General features: G+C 33.0%; 2 protein-coding genes across 2 annotated transcripts in view; one reads left to right on the top strand and one right to left on the bottom strand.

Annotated features, from left to right (window-relative positions):
• The window catches only part of LOC127846895 (uncharacterized), a 179,118-nt gene that overhangs the window by 68,486 nt on the left and 94,707 nt on the right, over positions 1-15,925 (bottom strand). The gene's annotated exons all lie outside the window — the stretch shown is intronic.
• LOC127846892 (uncharacterized) overlaps positions 13,658-15,925 on the top strand; it is a 76,192-nt gene continuing 73,924 nt past the window's right edge. The window contains exon 1 of the mRNA XM_052378311.1: positions 13,658-14,206. The gene's annotated coding sequence lies outside the window, so the exon portion shown is untranslated. The remainder of the gene's footprint in view (positions 14,207-15,925) is intronic.

Genomic DNA, 15,925 nt, shown 5'->3' with positions numbered 1-15,925 from the left:
CGTAAAAATATGTTTTCCATATTTCTCTCTATATTTGTGAACGCTTAGTAAATATGATCGAAAGTCGCCCTCTTGTTCGAAAACTTAAACTGAAATAGCACACACAATTTTAGAGTAGGCATAACAAAGGGTCAGGTGGGATCGTGGTATAAATTGTTTTCTCCTAATTTATTTTAACAAGCCATATATCGACGTAAAGCGCACAGAACGTGGCTATGGAGCATTAATGTTAAGAATGTAGTTTTTTACTCTGAGTGTATGCTTCTATAGTGATATTATGTATAGAAAAAAGTAACACGTCGAGCTAAATTTTCCACAATGATTTGAAGAACATTTCACAAGTTATAGTTCCACTCTTAATACCTACGTTTGAAAGTACGATAGTGATAGAAGTCCTAGACATTAGAAGATTATTTATATGCCTATGGTAGCAGTAAAAAAATAGGGTTGTAAAAGGAGAAGACGTGACATTTATTGTGTACATTTCAGTACTTATACGGCAAATTATATTGTTTTTTGAAAATGTTTTCTAAGCATTATTATTTGCAAGGGCGTTGCAATTACGCTGATATTGAGCAACTTATATAAAAAGAAAATTACCTCAATGATATTGGAACGAAATGTGGGGGGCACGAATTGATAAAAACTGCTACTTTCACGACAACATAAAAATATTGATACTTAAGTCTTAAAAGAGTGTGACATCACAACGAGGGAAAATTGCGTCTAACTTACAAAAATGTCCTTTCTGTAACCAACACGATATAAACTGAGGTAGGCCCTTCTTTACATAAACTTATATTATTTGTTGTCCGTGTATTTATTTATAAATCATTACATTTTACTACAGTATGACAATGCGGTGATTCGCCCCATGGTTATTTCGATCCCGATTGCAGTAGCAATAACCACGCACCTGCTATGCAAATTATTGCGCAATCGGTGTTCAGGCAAAAAGTTGACCGAAAAATGTGGGGTGTTTTTAACGCTTCACTACGCATTCTATACATAGATGGTGACGTCACTACGTTATTGTCACCTCTATGCTTAGACGCATCACGCACCTCCATTTGGAGGCATTTATGACTACGACACAAAGAAGTCCGCGGATGAATGAAGAATTTGCTTTATAAGTAAACATTCATGCTATGATTTAAAAGTTAAGTATTATTTTGTTCAGTCTTACGGTCTTATGTTAGTATCAATTCAAATTTTCGTTAGTTTTCAACAATTTCGCTCTTTATTCATTTTTTTAAAACTGTACTTTCACTTTCGGTTGTATAACATTAACAACATGTATCCTTTATTGACGAAAGTTTGCAATGAAATAGCGTTTTCAAAACCGCTTAAAAAGTTACAGAAGGTGTGTCTGATGCATGCTTTGAATAGACACAATGTCATAGCTATATTGCTGACTAGTATGGGAACAATTTGATATTTCAAGTGGCTCCATTTGCATTGCAAGAGAAGTTCAAATTGACTTGTTCAGTTTGTTAAATTTTGACACCCTAATCAGTGCCCCAGATAAGCTGCGTATCTGCGTCTTTCACCCTATTAAATTGTTTAAAAACGCAAAGAAACACAATATCATGTGTATTTAAAACGCAACAGATTTCACTTATACGCAAATTCGTCAAATTTGATGCGTACAATACATTAGCTTCGATCGAAAATGCTTTGCTCATTTTCGGTATTTTCTCTTTGGAATTATTATCGTAATGCGGCGACGCTTTCATTCAGCATGCGCCTGGATGACGAAGCAGGAAAAGTCAAAGTTATCTAAACGCTCTGTGGTCTAGATTTCATTGTTAAATAACGCGTCTGACCAAATTATTGACAACGACATTCATGCGTTTTAAATCTGACTTAATCCGTCGTTCATTGTGCATGTCTTTGTAAAGCGTCTGTACTTTCAGCTTCTATTACGATGCGAAATAAAAAGTCTAAGAGAGGTCGAAAGATGTCCGCGATTGTTGTGCCAAAATATCAGTCGATCGCAAACGTTTTCGAACCAAGAAAGCAAAAGCCCATAAGTGCCTATTCATTCGTGTTATCATTATTTTTAAGTTAAAAGTTTATATAATGCACAGTTTCAAGGATTAAAGATGTTATTAAACATCAGTTTATTAAATCACATTATGAAAGTTTACAGTTTTATTGAATCAATACAAGTGTGCAGCTTCAACAGAAGTAAAGCGGCACTGGTTTTATGGTATGCATTTTTATATCTCATTTCACCCTATTTCAAGAATGAAATCACCCTATTTATCAAAATCAATGGGTGAAAACCCTAATTCCCAAATAATTATCTGGGGCACTGCCTAATTATATATCTTTTTATAAGTGCCTGATAGATTTTTTTCTTTAAATAATTGAGATCAATGAAAATTTAGTAAAAGCACAGCATTGATGTTCTATGGTGGTCATTTTTAGTGGAATAGTATGTTACAATAAAACAATTGTAACTATTGTAATAATGAATTTAGATTAGGTGTCATCTTTAAATGGGGTAGTAATTCATTATATGAGATTAGCACATTATATAGTTGAAAAATAAATATCACTTTAATGACTTACCATAGTAAAATAAAGTAGCATAGAATATGTTGCAGGTCATAAAATGTAAAACTGAAAATGAAGAAGCTTTACAGATATTTAACACTGACAACACTGTTGGTTTTCAAAAAAAAAAATCCTTTCTATCTACCTGCCCTAGTTTTTGGGGGCAAATTTAAATATAATTAATATCATTGAGTTAACTTATTTAAATATCAATATGTTTTGATTTCATTAGCTTATTATATTATTAATAATGAAATACTTTGCAAGGAAAGTCCAATTCTGTTTTAATTAGTCTTAATTAGCTACTATTAAAATTGAAAATATCAGTGACATCCAATACTTGGATTATATGCGTATCATCCAATACTTGGATTATATGCGTATGAATGCATATTTTCTTTGACAGTTACATAGTACCCTATTTAATTGGATTAAAAACAACAAATAACTATAGTTCCACAACCCAGCCCAAGTTGACTCAAACTGAATTAATTCATCAATTGATCCTATTTAATTATATTAAAAACAACATGTGTAAGATTTTTAGAATATCCCATGTATTCCTCTAGTATTCCTCTAGTACACCAACATGCACGTATTACTAATGATTTACATGCACTCCTTAAACAGTTTAACAAAAATAATGAATGATTAAACCAAAGAAAACAGCAAACAAGCTGCTTCATATAAAAAGTTAATTACATAAGATTACATAAGCAAAATAATCATTTTGATAATAAATCAAGATTATACTTCAACCAAACCATTATAAATTAATTGTGGGGTGGGGGAGGTAATGTAAGCACTAAAACTAAAATGGGGGAAATGTCTGGGAAGGGAACATCTTAGGGGGAGGCCGGAATTCCTGCTAAGGGCGACAGTGTTGTTAATGTGTCTTTAGAAGAAATAACTGAAGGAAAGTACTCATTGGTGTACCAGGGCTTCCCCTGGATCAAAAATGTCTTTAGCCAAAGTTGCCTTGCTTTGGCAAAATTCTTCTATTTTTGGCTATTTTTAAGTTTTGATGAAGAAAAAGTAGTAGCCAAATAGAATTTTCTTTAGCCAAATAGATCAATTTGTAACCATTGGCTAATTTGGCGAATGGCAGAGTAAGCCCTGGTGTATGCCCATCCAGAAGCATTTCTGAGCATATCAATTGCAACAGCAATATTGAGTGCATTGCTTTTGATGAAGCCCACATGGCCCTTTTATGGTAGCTTTTCTATTAGGGATTTTATACTTATTTTTTACTCCACAATCTAGCTCTTTTGTCATAAAATGAGAAGTTTTATTATCCAACAGGTTTTGTGTTTGAACCTCACAAATTTTATAATACCGAAGTCCCATCTTATAATCATCATCACAATCAGCAGCAGCATTATCATATTCATCATCATCTTCGTTTGCAGCAGCATCATTGTGTTGTATTATCAGAATTCAATACAAATACAAACACAACCATTACAACTCTTACTACTACTACTACTACTAATTAATTAATTATCTACTACTACAACAAGAACAACAACAACTACTACTACTACTACCACCACCACCACCACCACCACAACCACCACCACTACTACTTCTACTACTTGGTACACCAGGACTTGTTGTCCATGGAGACGATAATGAGAACTCTCCCAAAGTATTGATCGAACCCACGCCCAACGGACAACATTCTATACACCATAGCGACCATAAATTAATATTTGAATATAAGAACATGGAATTCACAAAATGACTGAAAATGCTTTAAAATAAATGCAAATTTGAAATTTGAAACAAAACAACCTAAGCAATACATAATAAGAAACACTACATTATTGAAACACTGATACCATGAACATTTTAGGGTGTAACACCTTATGTACATGTACAAGACCTTTTATGTACTACCGGTACTTTGAAACTTTATGTACCACCTACATAAAATATAGGTGTTATTGTCCATTCATTCATAGCAGTCCTAATGAATTAAGGTCATTCTCTAAACATGATTAAAGTCTAAAGAAGGAAATTATTTGATTTTTTTACAGTTTGAACATTAAGGTCATTCTCTCTTCTCTTCAAAGTATCACATTTCAATTATACAATATAATACAAAAATTTTAGACTTTATAATCCTTAGTCAGGATAAGATAAGAGACAAATGAATTTTTATAATTTACTTCAATTTCAGGTAAGACTAATAAATCATTTATTAAGTACTACATGTACTTGGGCTAATAAATTAAACTAAGACACTCAGTGACACTTAGACAATCTGACAAAATATAAAATCTATGGCGAATATATAAGTCTAAAATCATAAATACTATCACACAAAATACATTTCATCAATAACACACATTCATATTAAATTAGTTATCTCTTTATATTATAAATATGGTACATAAAGTGTCAGATAGTGGTACATGAAGTGTCGGTATATAAACGGACTGGTACGTAATGTGTGACATTCAACATTTTAAAAATCAGTTAACAATATATGGACTTCATTGTTTTGCATATACGCAATCAAAGCATATTTATTAAAAATTAAAACACACTGTTCATGGCTGTATCTTTTTATTTATACATGTATAAACTATTCTGGTTATTAATACATTTTTAAAATTATATATAAACAAGAGCACCACATTATGGGTGCCAAGCTAGGCTGCGGTGCAGTTTTGAATAAATGAAATTTATTAAAAGAATTTTTTAGAGGTTGGTGACCTTGACCTTTGACCGAGTGACCCCAAAATGGGTGTGGTGTGTAGAAATCATCATGGTGCATATACATGTGAGGTTTCAATGTTATAGGTGGAAGCACTTTGATTTTAGAGCCAATGTAAAGGTTTTAGCACGACGCGGACATCTGACGACGAGCTATGACAATACCTAGGGTTTTCCCCGAAAACAGCCGAGCTAAAATTGAGCGCCATTAGTCCAAATTTTTGACGCTCTTAAATATTAAGATATTTTTTATATGGGTAATATTTGGAGCAAAGAATTTAGCCCATATAAAAAGTATCTCTAAATTCTTTGCACGTCTTATAAATAAGACTAGAGCGCCATATAAATTAAATGGAAAACATACAACTTTATGTCAAGAAAAATAAAGCTGTAAAAATCTCACCTGCTCGTCTTTGATGTTGCAATTAGAACATTCAGCATTTTCAGTATCTACTAAATAAATATATGAAAGTGCCAAATGTCCAAGATACCATGACGTCCTCCTCAAAATGTTAGATCCTTTGAACTCCATTTATTTTATCCCTGATTAATCCTCTCACACATGAGGCCTACATGTAAGATTCCTTGTTATGTTCACAGCGTTTATTTTAAATCGTTTACGTTCTCAAATTTCAGCAGGTATTTAATTATAAATATTTATTTATGATTTTGATTTATTTACTATTTCGAAGATACAGTCTTGCAACGTGTTTAGTTAGTCTAAGTTACGTGTTAGGTGATTCTTACAAACAATAGACTGACATGAAAAGTGGCTCCTTTTGAAGCACAAACTGCATCCATGTATATATTACAGCTGGCCCGGTTTGATGGGGCCTGTTTTTGATAATTAATTACCATTTTTCACTTCCGTGTTTATTTTGTTTACCAACGCCATGATGGAAAAAAGTCCGTTTCCCACAATGCTTAGCGCGCATTCACACAGGTCAGTAAGACCGGTGTGACACAATGTCGTAAGGTGTACATTTTGTCAAGAAAGATGAATGAGTTGCTCCCCTTTTCTTTAAGTATCTCTCTATCGTACGGTGACCTAGTGTTGAGATTTACCTAATGTCGATTTGTTTACATCAATCAATGCGCTTTAGGTAAAGAAGTTGTTCACAATTGCATTAAACCTAAGGCGCAACTCATTTTAGCAAAATTAGGTAAAATTGCCTTTTTTAATGAAATATTCATCCTATTTATGCTATAGACAAGTTAATTGTTATTGTGTACATTGGTCTTGTTTGTGCATGCGCAGTCACTGTTTGGGAAAAGCGCTGGTTACTGATACGTCAAATATATGCAATTAGTCATTTTTTTCAGAACTTCTAAAATAAATTCTAAAACACAATACATTAATTAAGAACTATATCACACCACACTAACATTGACTTTGGAATAAATTGTATTGTTATTTGTTGTAATTATTAGCGTAAATAATCAACACCATAAAATTGTTATTTGATTTGGAAGCCATAATGCGATATCTACAATCTGTCAAATGTTTTGTGACAGAAATAAAGTATTTTATTGAACATCAAATAAATTATGTGAATTAATATTGGAACATTTATTTTCAATGAACCGCCATTTTATTTGATGAGTATTAGAAATATGCAAAAAATTGTTTAGTCTTTTGTTCCTTCTATATTATATAATGTATTTATTTAGACAAAGAAAGTGATAAAAAACACACAACCCATGCGAAAGACATCGGACCTCGGACATTTCCGATAAAATTTGATGAGGTCCTGTATTATTCCCGACATTGTCGGACCTTGTGTCCGATGATAAATAAATTGTGTGTTTTGGTAAAACAATGAAAACGAAACTAGAATATGAACAAATACTGATTTCAATGTTCAAAACCAAAATATGACCAGTATTGATGCTTATGTGTTTAAGAATTTTATAAACACAAACGTCCGCCATTTTATGCAAGCGCTTATGAAAAGTGAATTTTTGGATGGGATCATTCCCATTTAACATGAGTAAATCAAATGACGCAATGTGCGAGCATATTCATATTCACTGGTCATATTTGGTTATAACAACCAATCAATGAGCGACTTTAATTTAATTTATTATTCATAAATATACGTATTTTGTCTATAGTTTCAATGTGTCAATAATATCTCGTTGTGTGCATTAATGCTGATGTATTTTTTTATTTTAAAATACTACATGTACCGAGTTGCACGTCTATATATAGTTACGGCACATGGTCTGTTTTGACACTCATGCTTAAACCTTTCCATGAGTGAAACTCAACTCTGTCAGCAGAAATTTTGCGCTCTTATTAAAACACAGGCTTCACATGGCATCATGTGTAGTGAATGGTGCAGATGCGTACAAATAGACTTAAATTTATTATCATGTGGCTGTAGAAAAAATGTGTTATTCAGTTCTAAAAATGGACATGTTGAAATATACTTATATTTAAATTGTTACCGCAATTTGTAACGGGTATTGTTTTCACAACTTACTCACCATTACCGGTAGTTATTAATTGCTAACCATTTGCATTTAATTTCTCATAAGGAACACTGATTATTTAAGTAATTGTTTTTGGTAAAATGGTTTAAAATTATTTTTAAAGTAGACACACTAACGTTTATGACACTTGTGTTGATAATAAGTATCTGTCAATCAAAAGGTCAATTAAACGGCAGATTACATGTGCCGACGCGTATGAACACATGCACATTATTTTTAAAGTATACACACTTTCCATTTGTGCATTGAAATTTTTGTGTACATTCATGACGATGATGTTGGACATGTTGATTTCATAACTTCACATGCTTAATTAGCTAAAACAGAAATACAATGTTATGTTTTATATAAAAGCTATTTATTACAAATAATGTAATTGAATTTCAGTGTGTTTTGAAGATTAACATAATTGTGGAAAAATCAGTAATTTTGAGCACAATCTTTCTATATACATGTAGATCAGCGTTATGCCAACCACCTTTTGCCAACCAGTGGGCAGAGTCTGCATATAGCAGGTGTGCGTGAGTCGGCGTGACGTCACTCATTAACTCGTCTCCAAAAATAACGAAATATCCCTTTTAGACGTTCTGAAAGCATAAAAATTATGATGAAAATGGTATATCATGAGATTCAATTAATATAAAATAGAATTTGCAATCACCATTAAAATATTATATGAAAATTGTTGGAATATTGACGATACCTAAGAATATTAAAAATATAATTTTATTATGGAAATTCCCGTTCGATTTTTTTTATCTTTTTGACACCATAAACAAATTCAAAATATACTATAAGATAATTGGTGAAGATAAATACAAAATAAATTTGCAAGGAATACATTTTTCTCATGAATTAGGTAGTCATAAACACAGTGCTGTTGACTGTACTTTGTTGTTGATGCATTACTTGTTACCCTAACAGTTAACATGGTGTCAACCAATCTCTGTCAGACCATAACATTGGAACTTCATATGTAGATCACTGCAGGGAATCACTGGATATTAAAAGTAAAAACAGAAGTTGTTCAGATGATGTACTCAAAGCCGTTCAGACGATGAACTCAAACAAAAAACGTTCAGACGATGTACTATTTTCCAAATTACAGATCTAAAAAATGCTTAAACAACGTGGACAACCTTGTACGAAATATTATAAACATGTTAGAAAGCAAAAAATGTTATTTGTATTTGTTTGTTTGTCATCTTGAATAGCAAACGCGTCAAAATAAAGTATGTTCAGACGATGTACAATTTTCATTGTTTATTGTGTCTGAATGTTGGAGAAAACTACAGAAATCTCAGGAAAACTACAATTACCAGAGTACATTTGGAGACTAAGCAGGTACTTTGCGCATAGTTATCATTAATTTAGATATTATAAAATATGAGAATACCTTGCAGGGCTTTTTTTTCTTCTTTGGGACCCGCCGAAAAACGGCCCTTTCCCCTCTGATTTTTTTTCCCCTCAGCAGGTAAATTTCCCCCAGACTTCATTTTTTCCCCTAATAAAAAAAAAAAAAAAAAAATTTTTTGTTCTTTTTTTTTAAACTTTTAATACACTTTTAAGTTAACCTGTTCCAGTGTAGAAAATAAAACATACTGCATAATTAAATTATCTGTTGCCTTGAATTTGTTTTAAAAACAGCAAAATATGTTAAATTGATTATTTAAGACTTTCCTTATTTTCCCCAAAATCCGGCGTTTCGCGTGATTTTTTTCCCCAAAATCCAGCATTTCGCGTGATTTTTTTTCCCCTCAAAAAAGGCCAGGCCTTTTCCCCAAAATAAGATAAAAACTCCTGCCTTGATTTTTGTAATTAAGCGAGAGCTTTTTCCGCCATGTTGTGCGTAAGATGTACTTTTGTGATCATGTGTTTCCCCGCAGTGTAGATGCAACTTGATGAATTTTACATGGCACACCCATTTTTTGGGTCACTAGGTCAAAGGTCAATGTCACTGGGATCTCTAAAAAAAATTCGGACAAGCTTTCATTTATTCTAAACAGCACCTGCAGCCAAGCCTTGGCACCTGTTATATGGTGCTTTTGTTTATATTTTGTTTTAGCGATTATAAAGCATTTTTGTCATTGTCTATAGTAAACCTATAGTTATTTGTGAACTTGTGTTCAACATTCTATAAATTGAGAACTGTGAATATAAACATATTTTACCTTATACTACAGTACAGCCAAGGCGGAACAAACATATTTTGCGATCGATCGGCGGCAAGGCGAAACGAGTCTATGCCGCGTCAGCTTTTGAAGCCCCGTAAGTATGCGGCGGCAAGTCGAATTTCGCCACGAAGCTTCGCATCTGTCTGCCGCGGCAAGCCTCGATCCGCAACATGACGCCGAGTTGATGCGTACATGTATCATAAAAATCTTTTTTTAAATGATCAGTTGTTAAAAAAAATTAAAAGAACATGTATAATAATATGTCAAATCATAATATTTAATGTGCGCGGATTCAAAATAAAATAGATAACATAGTTAATAAAAAAGCCTGCTGTTGTGTTTTTTAGTGAGTGCATTCCCGTTTATAAACAAATTGTTGTAATCCTGAAAATTTCAATAAAAATCGAAGTCATTAAAATACCACACACGTTATAATTTACTTCTGACTTACGCTGTCCTTGTAGCACTGCTTGAATAAAACAGCCAAACACTGAAAATGAAATACAAATATGTTGCTACATGTACATGTACATTCAAACACATAATTTAAACGCTACATTGTGTGTATATAGAAGCGGTAACCATTATATTTTGCAAATGTCTAATTAAAGGCTTCATTTGAATAAATATCGATATATTTAAAGACGTGATATTATATAAATATTCTGTAAAGCATCATATAAAAATCATATCCGCTTATTAAAATAATATTATGGGCACATTTAACTGTAGAATTGAGCTGAAAAGAATTAACAGGTCAAAATAGTTTGTTGAAATGTGGTTACTGACTAATTATCTGCCACACATATTGCTACCAGTTGTTTATATTTTTTTTTATTATAGTCGATATTTTACATAGATAGATAGATAGATAGATTTATTTCGGCAAGGAATGCATACAAGGGCATTTACAACATGTACAAAATATAAAGTATAACATACATGAAAATAAATATACCATTACATACATACCAACACCAAGGATAACACAAAAATGGGTAAACCCATATTTCCATTGTGGTCCTTTGAGCTGGTGGCATGACATAGAGTGGCACTTAAATATTAAACAAAATTACATCAATAAAATGACCAACATAATTTAAATAAATATATTAAATACTATGCATGTATATCACAGACCATTTTGATACTTAAGATATCACAGATATCATTACTAATTATGAGATCCTAAAAATACACTATTAAAAAATGTGTAAGAAATAAATTAGATATCACAGATAGCATCATTTATTACACCATCCTAAAATACATAGAATAAAAAATGGAGAATGCATAACATTTTTGAAAGATAGGATCAATTTTGATAAAAATTGCTGACTAAAACTGATTCCTTAAGCCGAAAAAACAAACAATACACATAAAAAATTACAGATTTTCTAATAAATAATTTTTTAAAGATGACTTAAAAACAGGCAATCTGTCAATCTGTGTAATACTGGAGGGTAAATTGTTCCATAATGAGCATCCCGTGTAACAAAAGGACTTTGACCCGAAACCTTTGACCCTGGGGACAGCAAAAGCACCTTTTTGAGTTGACCTGGTCCTGTATGAATGAATAGAGGCCTGCGGGATAAAATGTTCTCCCATATAGTCAGGGGCCAAACCATTTTGAATCTTAAAAACATGGCCAAGAACAATCTGGTCTACACGTTTATTGACTGGTAGCAAACGAAAATGTTCTGGCCCAATGTGTGCCCTTGCATCGAGACCTAGAACGAACCGCATTAACTTATTCTGGGTGGTTTGGAGCTTATTTTGTAACATTTTTGTGAGACTATGGTACCATATAGAGCAAGCATAATCAAAATGACATTGGATTAAAGACATGACAAGAAGTTTCTTGACTCATCCAGTCCTCTAAGAAAAAAGGATCCGTAAAACAAAATAGTGTCTTTGTGTCGTATGAATGAATCTGCACTAAATCTAGAATTACATCGTAAATCGAATAATTTCTGTCGTCAATTGTCAAAGTACGGTTGATATTCAAATGCATTATTTTCCTCTTTCCGGGATATTGTTAGAGTATGTTGATGCTGCATTAACAAATATAAGTGTATATTAAAGAAAACACAAACAATAAACAACGGTTGCAATAGGCACCTATAAACTGTACGATGCCCATGATATCACTTTATAACATGAAACTAATAACTATGAAAGTGGCCTAAATCTAGGTTGCTATGCTACACAAATGAACATGTAGATGTAAATCTATTTATTTGATCCGCTGCGTACGTATGCCGCGGATTCACTCCGCGAAAGTACGCGAGGTTGAAACAGGCTCGGCGTCGTTGCACGGAACGATGCTGAGTGCTGCGGCGATTCACCGCATAAACACACGATATGGCCGCCGCGTACTAATAATCTTGCCGTGGCGTAGCTGCGGATAATGTTTGTTCCGCCTTGGCTGTACTGTATTGCATTGTTATCACTCGTGATTCAATTAGGAAGGTAGATATTGAGAACAAGGAATACTGTTATTGCAGTGTTTTTTTCACCATTTTGGGAATGGGGCCAAGCCCCTTTGAATTGGGGAAAATCGCGGCGTTTTGACTAAAATTGGGAAATTAGTGTTGTTGTTTTGCAAAATATGCTTCAAAATTGAGAATAAAAGTGTGTCCAGTATTATATTTACTATGGTTGAACTTGGATGGGAGATAACAAAATATTGAGATCTAATTTTTTTAAAAAATTTTTGCAAACCTTCCATTAGGAATTTTTAGCTTCCATTTGGGAAAAATATATACTTATTTCCATTGGGAATGGGTCTGCTTACTGGACCCGAATGTGAATGACAAAAAAAAACACTGTTACAATTAAATAAAAATTATGTTCAGCGAATAGAATTTTTAAGTTCAGATGGCCTATTGCAACAGAGAACTCTCCTTTGGTGTGACATAATGATATACTTTGTCCCCCAAGCAAGCAGTGAATTATATGTGTGAAATAATAATATACTTATGTGAAAATACTGCAGAGCTCAAGCCGGGGATTGAACCCACGACCTCCAGAGAGGTAGTCAGACACTTAAACCACGTCGCTAAACAGCTAGCCCAACAGCAATGCTGTTGGAAGTGACCTTATTTTCACTACAATACTACGTCACCCAAGCAAGTAGCGAATGATTTTGTTTATATTAAGAACAAGAATGCCCTGATGACATCTCATCAATTTAATTTGTGTATTTTGTTTCACTATCAATAGAGCCATGAAAACACCACAGTAGCTGATAAATGTAATATTTAAAGAGCTCTTGAATAGCCAAGGAACACACAAAACACAAATATTTTCATTGAGCTTCTTTTTTTGTATTCTAAAAAAAACACAATTTTACACTTGTGATTTAGACTTCTAGATCTTGTATCCATGATTTAAAGCTTTTATGTAAAGCAGACATAGCAACACATTTTATTGAGATCATTTTTATTTGAGTTTAGTTTTATACTAAATTATTATTAAACTTTAATAAAACAGTGAAATTATATTGGGTAGCAATCGGGTAGCAATGTTGGTAAGTTGATTTCAATTACATGTTTTTCACACTTGATTTGAGAATCTGATAGGTTGTTTTATAGCTGAACAAGTTTTAACGCATTAATAGTATGTATTCACAGAGTTGTGTTTACCTTTTTGGGAAATAATTAATGAGCTTATTATTTTTTCTGTTTCAAATACACAGTTGATGTACAGAGGGCACTTTGGCAACCAAGGAGCTCAAGCATTTCAGGCAAGAGAAATAGAACTTGAGCCAGTCGCTGTACATTCACGGAACTCCATCCTGTCTATGCGGACAAGACTGTTGTTGGAACAGTTAGTGACCAGCAGAACTGTTACTCAAGCCAAACACTTGACACTATACTGGCCCCCTCCTGTTTGGGTGGAAGTGGCAGTGGTTGGGATAGTTATCTAGTAAGCAGCAGAAAACTCGAGTCAGACACTGGACATGTACTGACATCAAAACTGTCTAGGTGGAAGTGACTGTGGTTCGAATAGTTGTCTAGTAGGCTACATAAATATAATTCTAGATAGACACTGGACATGTACTTACCTCCCTCTTGTTGTGTTAAAAGTGATTGTGGTTGAAACAGTTGTTTAATGAGCAGTAGAACTGTAACTCAATCCAAACACTTGACCCTATACTGACCAACCTTCTGATAAAGTGGAAGTAACAGTGCCTGGAATAGTTGTTAAGTCAAGAATTACAAGCCGCAAGGTCAAGGTCGCAAAGTCAGGTAAGATTACATTGATATCAATACCAGTCACAGCCTCAGTGGCATGCAGCCCAATCAAACTGAAGTGAAAGTTCTTAGATATATGCTATTTTGTTCAGTCATTGTCTGCTGTCAAATGTGTGTTGCCTGTCATTTTAAGTACCATTTTTTAACATCTTCCTTGTAACAACATAAAAGAATTTAAATAAACTGGACAAGGGTTTTCAGTTCTAACCCAATTAAGAAGAAATCCATATTTTATACTGTGTGCTGTAAATTTGTGTTTAACATTGTAATTTATAAATTGCAAATTGTTCTCAGCAATTATCAAATAATTATCAAGAGTGATATTTATCACCTGATTTACTCTGTCAAATTATTTTCATAAATTTACCACCAACATTAAAGCATGTTTATGATATGTTCATGTCTTTAGTTCATGTCTGAAAGTATATAATATGCCGTATGCATTTCAGTTTTATAAGGATATTAAGAACTCCATAAATTCCATGAAGTGAATGGAAAATCTCAATTTAACTTATAATTCCTGGACAAACAGAGATGTTTTGTACATTTATTATTTTGAGTGATCTCCCTTGGAATGGCTGTACTCGTATATCTCACTTCCAGCGGTAAAAGCTTGGTAAAATGTTTTAATTTTGAGTGGTCTCCCTTGGACTTGCGTTGCTTATATATCTCACTATACATTTCCAATGGTAAAAATTGTAACCAATCCCTGAATGATGTGAATATGCCATGTGGTTGGATTAATCTATATCCCGATCAGACTAGAATATGAAATATACCAATAGTCTGGTATACAAAATAGTAACATAGGCTTCAACTCAAATTCCTCATGCGTAATACTAGTATGCTTACTTTGTTTAAACGTATTATAATTTGTGTATTATACAGAGAAACATTTGTTTGTTCTCCCTTTCTTCTGTTTGATTCACATTCTGAAGAAGTATTTGAACTTACATGTAACTAAGTGAACAAAATTTGAAACAAATAATAACACTTCTGTCGCAGAGTAGTATTTTTTATACCATCTTGCTATACTGTTTTTCCGTAATATATTTTTACATGAATTTAGCATTATTTATATCCAATCATATTTCAGTGTTTCTTGTGGGCTTTTATGGTAGTGTTATTCATTTAAATATTATATAAAATGCCTATGTGTAAGCAGTGATACATGTATAGTAAAATAAACCACCCTGATGTGTGTGATGTTAATTGAAACTAAAGATAGACTTCAATATAACTCTAAGAGGGATTGGCAGGAATGTTAAATACTGAGAAACATGCTGATGATCATTCAATCATTGTGTAACCCCTCGAAAGTGATCTAAATGTATGTAAGTTGAAGTGAGGTGTTAACAAAAAATGAAATTATTTTCATTGCAAAACGGTTGTGCAGTTGCAACTGTTTTGCCCTGAAAATGAATACAAACATGATAGTGTGTGTAATGGTACCATATGGCAGTACCTAGCCTGTCAGACTGTGACCATTGTACCGGTACATACAGACTGAGACAATGCTGGGATTTTTGAAACCCATTGGGAAGAGAACTGGTACCAGCCCAATTTGGAAAATTGTGCAAGAAAAACCCAGAAATTGGGAAAATTTGTGTATTTGATTTGTTTGCTCCCAAATACTTTAGATTGATAATTGTAGGTTGTAAAGTTGTCAATATTATATTAACTTAGGTTCAAGCCATTACGCTGCATAAGAAA

This window comes from Dreissena polymorpha, chromosome 10, assembly GCF_020536995.1.
Source record: "Dreissena polymorpha isolate Duluth1 chromosome 10, UMN_Dpol_1.0, whole genome shotgun sequence".
Lineage (NCBI taxonomy): Eukaryota > Metazoa > Mollusca > Bivalvia > Myida > Dreissenidae > Dreissena > Dreissena polymorpha.
This window is presented reverse-complemented; position numbering and strand designations above follow the sequence as displayed.